Source organism: Myotis davidii, unplaced genomic scaffold, assembly GCF_000327345.1.
Source record: "Myotis davidii unplaced genomic scaffold, ASM32734v1 scaffold226, whole genome shotgun sequence".
NCBI lineage: Eukaryota > Metazoa > Chordata > Mammalia > Chiroptera > Vespertilionidae > Myotis > Myotis davidii.
Window position 1 is genome coordinate 1,437,471 of NW_006297224.1, and position 9,382 is coordinate 1,446,852.

At 36.9% G+C, this 9,382-nt stretch overlaps 1 protein-coding gene across 1 annotated transcript in view; it reads left to right on the forward strand.

Moving 5' to 3' along the window:
* Window positions 1-9,382, forward strand: part of SLC39A8 (solute carrier family 39 (zinc transporter), member 8) — a 45,913-nt gene that overhangs the window by 33,513 nt on the left and 3,018 nt on the right. The window lies entirely within an intron of this gene.

The following is a 9,382-nucleotide window of genomic DNA, read 5'->3' on the forward strand; positions in this document are numbered from 1 at the left end:
CTCTGCCAACCAGAGAGCACTCCCTCCTTTATCTCTTGAAAGGCTAGGTAAGCAATTGTTTGTAGTGCATTGGGTGGGAGCTTCTACAGTTCTTGTCAAATGGTAAGTACACAACAGGCAGCTGCTGCCTGGGTCCCTTTCATACCCTGCCCTACTCCTGTTTCCTTGTCTGAATCATTCTGGAAGCCTTCATGCTGAGCAAGGTAGATATTCCTGTATTTGGGGACAACACTACTTTCCAGGAGCCTAGCCAAAAATTTCTGTAATTTACCTTAAAAACTTAACCAATTTTCTGTGCCTCCTGACTCCCTTTTAGACTTCATTAACAATGAGAGTTGTATGGGTTGGGGAGAACATTATGCAGGCTTCTCATAAATGATACCTTACTTCCCAAATGTACCAAACATTAATGCTATCCTCATCGGAAGTGACAATAGGCAATCTTTTGGAGTGATATAAATAGTCCATTGAGATGACTACAAATGCTTAATTAGTATATACTTTAAATTCCATTGATGGAATAGTACCGTACTTCTTGAAACCCTTCAAATTTCTCCTAAATTATTTTTTTTTATCAAGGCAGTAAAATGATAATGCTCATAAACTGAAAATGAAAGGCAATTATTTCAACTCCTAAAGAACAAAACAATTTACTTATAATCCACAGAACGGATGGAGGGAAGTGAAACAATTTTCAAGCTGACTGGAAGTTATTATTTTCCTGTTAATGGCTTTCTCTTTATCAATATATTTTAAGTTCAGCGTGAGTGAGATTGTATAGCTGGCTGGTGCTGGCACAGTTCCAGATCCACCCACAGATAAATGGCTGTAGGGATCCCTCACGAAGCCTTGTTTTTTTCAGGGCAAGAGGTCAAGCCTTAAGTTTAGATACCATGAGAGTCTGCATCGCCTGCCATTGCAGTTTGTGTCTTTAAGACTGCTGTGGCTCTCATCTTGTATCCACAATTTAATAATGGAATGCGGATGTGAACGGTTGGTTTATGGCTTGCTGGATCCGATACCATCTAGTGTGTGTTGAACATGATCTCATGGCCACTTAATGTCTCATGGACACAAGAGAAGTCTCTACAAGGTATCAGAAACAAGCGAGGGACCACTTTCTAGAAAAATATCAGTTACCAGTAATAGCAAAAGAGAACATGGCTTTAGCCTAATGTGAGAGGGACCTGCGCTGTGAGTCTCTGTTTGAGGCTTGCAAGAATACTCCTTTCAGCCACAGATCCTTCCACTTCTACTGGGCCTGCTGGGCCATAAAGACCAAGAGGAGAAAAGCTTGTGATGCAGCCTAGACCTTGCAGAGCCCTTTAAAATTCTGAGCTTCACTGAAAAATTCAGCCTACCTATGTGTAATCATTTTCCTATTTCTACTTTGAGTACATGAAAAACTCAATTAAATACCACTTTTTTTGGGGGGGGGGGGATCTGTTCCTTATGGCCATTTCCACACCAATGATTATATCTGTGAGCATCCTGATAGGGAACAGATGAGACTTTTTAATTAGAATAATTTCAGGAAGGCTTATTTATGGGTGTGAGTGGGGTGTTACAGGACCCAGGGGTAATGCATAAACCAGGGACCAGTAATGGAAAATTAGTGACCATGCCTGGACCCAAAGGGTGGAATAGAGGGAGCATTTACTAGAAACTGGGAAGGAAATTATCTTGAGAAGAGCCATGGCCTTCAATTGAGGGTCATGGACAGCTGAGGTGACCATACAAAGGGGTATCAGGAGAATACATACCATGATTTCTCCCTCCTTTCTACCCCTGAACTCCTGCTAGGGCTCCCCAGTGGTCAACCTCAAATGGAAACCAGAGGACAAGGAGCCTGTAGCGGTGGCCCATTCCGGACGGTCTCAGGACTGAGAGCAGGGCGGGAGGAGGGGAGTCACGCTGGAAGGGCAGCTGAAAGCTGCTTCTCACAGGCTTGACCTCTGAGTCCTGGATGTTCCTTTCTGGACTGTGAATTCCAACAAGATATTCCTTTATTTATATTTCTGTCCTCAGTTCTTCCCACAGTTCCTACCTGCTGTAAAATAGGTGCTCAGTCAATAATGGAGTAGCCTAATCCCAACACCTTCTGTGTGACTTTAAGCAAATCATTTATATTCTAGGATTGTCATCTTTTTCATCTCTAAAATTAGAACACCAGTATCTGTTCTGTTTTACTAGGAATATGTTGTAAAAGTCAAAAGAAAATGAAGACACTAACATGTGGAAGTGCTTTGTAAACTGTGAAGTGCTGAGGATGCATGATCTTACTTAATATCTTTACGATTTTTATTCTTCCTATACCTAGTCAACTATATAATTCATATAAACCTATTAACTCAGATTTCATACTTTTTACTTGCTGGCTAATTAATTGCTTGACTCTTTCACACACCTTGAACTTTAGTAGTTGAAAAATCAATAGCTTTCTTTAAGAGTAGATTTATACTCAAGATCAAGAGACCTAGTTAAAAATTGTCTTTTTCTTTTTAACAAGTCTTTGCACCCTCTTATGTTCCTAAGACTCTCTTTTTTTGCTGTAGATTTAATTTTCTCCATTTTTCTCCAATAATCTTGATCGGCATGCTCTTGGATATATTCAAGGAGCATACATGAGAAATGTTTTGCTTTGCACATTTTTCTCTTAGGCAGTTTTGTTTTTCTTCCTTATAATAATCCTGTGTTCATCTGCACTTTGTTAGATAAGATGAACTATATGATACATAATTATTCACGGAGCTCTTAGCGGTTTATAAACATCTCATTTAATCATCACAGCAATTCTATGAAGTTGGTAGTGTTATTTTCACCACTCTACAGATAAAGAATCTGAAGTCAGTTCCAAGCAACTTTTTTTTAAGAACTTTAATTTTTTGAAGAGCAGTTTTAGGTTCATAGCAAAGTTGAGAAGAAAGATTTCTCATGTACCTCTGCTCTCACACAGGTATAGCCTCCCCCATTATCAATGTCCCCTACCAGGTCAGTACATTTGTTATAACTGATAAGCCTACCGTGACACATTATAATTACCCCAAGTCCATAGTTGGTAGTTCACTCGGTGTTGTAAATTGGGTGGCTTTGGACAAATTTGTAATGATATGTGTACATCATTATAGTATAATGTAGAGTATTTTCACTACTCTAAAAATTCTCTGTGCTCTCCCTATCCACTCACTCTCCTCCCCTAAGCCTTGGCAACCAGTGTTCTTTTTACTGTCTCCATAGTTTTGCCTTTTTCAGAATGTCCTGTGGTTGGAATCACTCTGTTTGTTGCCTTTTCCAATTAGTTTCTTTCACTTAGTAATATGCATTAAGATTCCTCCATGCATTTTCATGGCTTGATAGCTCATTTTTTGGTGGGGGGGTTTAATAATATTCCATTACGTGGATATACCACAATTTATTTACCCACTTACCTCCTGAAGGGCATCTTGATTGCTTCCAAGTTTTGGCAAAAAAGAATAAAGCTACTGCAACATCAACGAGCATAAAAGTTTTCAACTTAGTTGGCTAAACACCAAAGAGCACAATTGTTGAGTCATATGGCAAGAGTACATTTAGTTTTGTAAGAAATTGCCAAACTGTCTTCCAAAGTGACTGTACCATTTTGCATTTCCACCAGCAGCGAATAAGAGTTCCTCTTGCTCTATATCCTCACCAATATTTGATGTTGTCATTGTTCCCGATTTTGGTATATTGTGTTATCATGTTTTAATTTGCATTTCCCTGATGACATATAATGTGAAGAATATTTTCTTATGTTTATTTGCCATCTGTATATCTTTGGTGGGGTGCCTGTTAATGTCTTTGGCCCATTTTTAAACCAGGCTGTTTGTTTTCTTATTGTTTAGCTTTATGAGCTTTTAGTATATTTTCTTTAACAGTCCTTTATCAGATGTGCATTTTGAAAATATTTTCTTTCAGTCTGTGGCTTGTCTTCTCATTCTATTGACACCGTATTTACAAAGCAGAAGTTTTTAATTTTAATGAAGTCCAGGATATCAATTATTTATTTCATGGATTGTGCCTTTGGCATTGTATCTAAAAAGTTGTAGCCATACCCAAGGTCATCTAGGTCTATGATCCATTTTGAATTAATTTTTCGGGTGGAGTTCTGTGTCTAGATTGTGTGTGTGTGTGTGTGTGTGTGTGTGTAGCTGTCCACTAGTTATAGCACTAGTTGTTGAAAAGACTATTTTTTCTATTGCCTTTGTTTCTTTGTCAAAGATCAGTTAACCATATCTATATGAGTTTATTTCTATGATCTCTATTGGGTTCTATTGATCTATTCGTCTATTCTTTCTCCAATACTACACTGTCTTGATTACTGTAGCTGTATAGTAAGTTGACATCAGGTAGTGTCAATTCTGCAACTTTGTTCCTTCCCCTCAATGTTGTGTTGGCTATTCTAGATTTTCGGTCTTTCCATAGACACTTTAGAATCACAAAATATCCACAAAATAACTTGGTAAGGTTTTGATTGAGATTTCACTGAATTATAGATCAAATTGGGAAGAACTGACATGCTGACAATATTGAGTCTTCCAATCCATAAGAATGGAATATCTCTCCATTTATTTAGTTTTTCTTTTATCATAGGTTTATGCTTTTCCTTATATAGATTTTGTACATATTTTGTTGGATTTACACCTATGTATTTTGTTTTTTGGGGGAGCTAATATAAGAAGGCACAAACATACCCTTTAATCATTAAGCTATCTTGCATTCAGTGCTCCTTTCCTTAAATCTCACCTATCTATCTTTATTTGCAGATTCTTATGACATTATTTGTACTTATGTTTCATTAGGTTATCCTTCACAGGCATAAATTTTATGGTTTTTTTTTTTGCATATAACTTTCATCTTTTGTTGTCATTTATACTTCCTTTTGCCATCTTCATTGTGTTTTTTGGTGGGTGCTACTTTCATTTTTGGCTTTTCTCTTTTTTTTTTCAGAGCTCTTACTCGGCAAAATTCTTTCAGCATGGAATATGGAATTGGGAATTTAATATTTACCTGTAATGTTTGTTTGCTTTTATCTTCTTACTGATAAAACTTATAGACAATAAACCATAAAAACATTTTCATTAATAATGACTCATCTTGCCTCCCCCAATGCAGATGAGGTCTGATTGTGATCGTGCTGAATTTGCAACATTAACCCTACAAAAAAGTTACGTAATACATTCTCTTTTCAATTCAGATCAAGCCCACAGGCAGCCTGCTTCTCCAGCTTTACCTTGTTTGTTGCTGATAATAACTCCTGAGTCATCACAAATTCATTTTTCCTCTTGCTGATTCTTACCCCATGGCTTTAATGTTTTGTGTTCTGAATATTAAAATAATATATAATAAGTGCAAAAAAAATCCAGGACACCCATAAAATATAAAACCACACACAAACAGGGATTATTCATAGCACTGTCTCCCAGGGAGAACCATGCTGAGCATTTTTGTATGCTTCATTCCAAATATATTTTCCCTGAGACCATTATAAAATTACTAGAGGCCCAGTGCACAACATTCATGCACTGGGGGGCAAGGGGTCCCTCAGCCCAGCCTGTGCCCTCTCACAGTCCATGAGCCCGGCTTCTGGCTGAGCAGCGCTCCCCCTGTGGGAGCCCATTGACTACCAGGGGGCAGCTCCTGCATTGAGCGTCTGCCCCGTGATGGTCAGTGTGCATCATAGTGACCAGTTGTTCCACTGTTTGGTCAATTTGCATATTAGGGTTTTATTATATAGGATAATAATTATTATTTTACAAAAAGGTACCCAACAGACATGCTGTTTTATAATGTTATTTTACCTTGGCACTATGTTTTGGACATCTTTACTTGTGGAAATATATAGTTATTCACCATCTCTATTAGTCTGCATACTATTTCATTGCAGGTATAAGCCATATTTTTATAATCTATATTCTACTGAAGGATAGCCACGTGCTTTCTTTTTCTTTCCTCATCTTTCTCTCCCTCCTTCTCATTCTTCTCTACCTCCTTCTTTTTATTCTCCTTTTCTTCATCCTTCCTATCTTTCTCCTCCTTCCATTTCTCTTCTGCCTCCTCCCCCCACCTCATGCCGCTCTTTCTCTTTTAGATCTTCCTCCTCCTTGCTTCAACTTTAACTGTTCTGCAATAAGCCCACTTGTTTTCTTCATTTTGATTTCTTTGTAGTTTTCTTGCTTTTACTTTTTGCTTCTTCCTCCATATTTATGTTGTGTTTCTACTTAGTCACTCCTCTACTTTTATAATTTCAGTCCATGATATCCTTTCCCTCCCCATTCTGATTATTCTATAATTTGCCTTGACTTTCATTTCCATTAATAACTAAGGTGAGAGATGTTAAGAACTTTGCTGATGATTACATAGTAATTCTCGTCAGAACCAAGCTAGAATTCAGTTCTGGATTTCAGACCTCTGTTTTTTGTTCACTAGATTGAGTTGGCTCATCATGGCTGAGGATGAACATAGCCTTACATTTAGTGTACAAGTTAAACAAAGAAGCAAGCAAGCAAATAATAACAACAGCAAACAGAAATAAAAAAGAGAAAGAGAAGAATAGTCACTAACTTAATTAGAAGGACTTGAATTTAGTGTTCTCTCTGCTCAGTTATAGGCAAATTAAAAAAGACTTTTTTGTGAGTTTGCCTACTTTTGTTTATTCCAAAGCTATTAAAAATGTATAACTGTTAACCTACCTAACAGTGCCATTGGAGACCCAAGCTTATAGAGCTAAAAGGGAGTATAATAAATAGATTCAATAATAACTGTACTTGGAGGTAAAATTGTCATGTCTAATATATTAATTTAATTTCTTTTTCAGAATTAAAGGAGTTTGTATATATTATGTAATATCAGGCATTCAAGACTTGGTCTTGTATTCTTTTCCCTAAATCATTATAGGTAAATAAAGACATTTAAAACTGTAATTGAAAAATAAAAAAAGAAAAGAAATAAAATTTTAAAAATCATAAATATTTGATTAGGTAAACCAAGCTGGAAGATTAAAACAACTGTTCTTAGTATGTGTATCTTGGCAGTAAGGTTTTGCAAAGCCAAGGTCTCTTCCTCTATGGTTTTTCTCATGACCACCTTTGTTTTTCTGTTGGCAGTAAGTGCTTCCCGCATTTATTCCAAGCCATGTACTAACTCATAACTGTGTATATTTTTGTGCGTTTAAGATACATCAATGTTAAATTAATTAAAGCAGGAGGCCATTGACTGAGGTGGCTCTAATGCTATGGTGGCCTATGGAAGCAAACTCAAATCTAAGCCTGTGAATGCCTGAAAGGTACAACATAGAAACCCAAGGGCAATCAGTCACAAACAGCCAGCTGGGTGGAAGCTACAGCCAATCAACAATTTCCTTGCTTTGCTTTGCCTCGTCTCTATAATGGTCTCTCCCTGAGCTCCTGTCAGTGGAGCGCTCCTCACCACTTCCTGTTTGATGGGGCCTATTTGAATCGATTTTTGCTCAAAAAAACTCTTTTTAACATTTTTAATTTGCTTCAGTTTGTCTTTTAACACTATAAAGTAACAAAAATATATTTTAAGACTAAATGAAAATTTTTTTATGCTGAGGAGATTTTGCCTTTTAAAACCAAAGGAGAGTGAACACTTACCCCAACACTGCTTCAAGTGTTTAGAAGAGGTGTTTGAAAGGAGGGGGTGTTCTCCTGGGGAACTGCCCCCAGATCCTATTCCAAGCAAGAAGTCTCTGCCCCTCTGCCACCAGGCCTTTGGAGTAGTGAAATGGTTACTAAAAAAATAAAATTAAAAAAATCCCACTTACTTTCTTTGTATTCCTGGGTAAGTTAACTAACCTTTCTGTACTTTAGTTTCCTCAGCTATAAAATGATGATAACAGTTGTGCTTAATTCATAGACTTGTCCAAAAGGAATTAACTATCTAGGTGCTTAGAACAGTACCTGGCACATAATAAAAAACTATAGGGCTTTGCTATGACTATTTCCAATGCTGTTATGAAGACGGCTGCTACTACTACCTCTACTATTACTAGTACTAACAATCCTCCCTCCTTCCATGTAAATGTAAGAATTTATAGGCTCCAGATGACTTTGGCTGTGTCTACGAACAAAAATCATCCCCCAAAGGTGAATATTTGCCACTAAGGAAACAGTGAAAAGATGTATTGCAAGATCTAAAGTCAATTCTGAAAGCACAGTCCCCAAAGTGTTTTGCGTAATGAAGTGATGTTGGAGTAAATGTAAAAACTCTCAGATGATTGCTCTGAAGGAAGTCTCTCTCAGCCGGATATATAGTGCACCTTTTAAAAAGAGTCAGCCAGGTACTTTACAGTCGTGTTTCTCCAACGTAAATACACTTGTTGAAGCTAGAAGCTGAATTTTATGCTTCCAGGCATTTCCTGTAACATCCAGCACACTGTTTTCCAAATTGCAGATGTTCAATAAATATGTTGATTAGCTGCTGAAGTAGAGTTGAGGGGCGGGAATTAGGAATAAAATGTTCTCGAGTTAATTGTGAATTGCTTCCCTACTTAAAAATGTATTTGCATGACATTATCTTTCCCCCCCACCACAATTTCTGGAAAATGCTTTAGTTGGCATTTGACATTTGATTTTATACATTTTGTAAATTTCATGAAAATTTAAATTCTTAAAAAGGGTTCATTGTAAGATTTTCTATTTTTATAATTGTTTCAAAATGGAAAGAAGTGTTAGTATAAAGGCAAGCTTGTTCCAATCACACTTTGTGAAATTTGTTAAGGGAATCGTTGAAATTAGAGCTGGTAGGACCACGTTATTATAGCCTAGACACCCAGCATGGCACCTAGAAGACGGTGGAAATTTAATAAGTCATGGAAAAATAAATGAATCATCTAATACATTCTCCTCCCTTTACAGCTGAAGAAACTGAGGCCCAGATCACTTGCTCAGTCCCATAGTGGTGCAGGAGTGACTAGAGTAAACGTTCTTTGATGCCATCATGCTTTAAACATGGATTTCACACTTAAATAGTGACATGCAAAAGACTTTAAATTTAGCCTTTAAAATTTTTTCCCCAAAGTATGTGAATAAATCAAATTCATAGATTAATAACTGTTACATTTCAGGAAGGCAGTGGTAGGAATTTGTTCATGTAAATCAAAGGATTGTTTTAAGGGGAAAGTAAAATAAAATGTCTTTTAAGTGGCTTGTTGCATGCCTGCCAATCTATTCATTTCCCTTTTCCCTACCATAAGTTTTCTTTTCTCTGTTATAAATGATGAGGGGTTCCCATCCACTATGAAAGACTTTCTGTTGTAACCTTTTGTCTCCCTCAAGACATAACATATCTCCTACTTCTCTATATTTCTTACACTTTCAAGAAATGTTATTTTTTCTTCCTG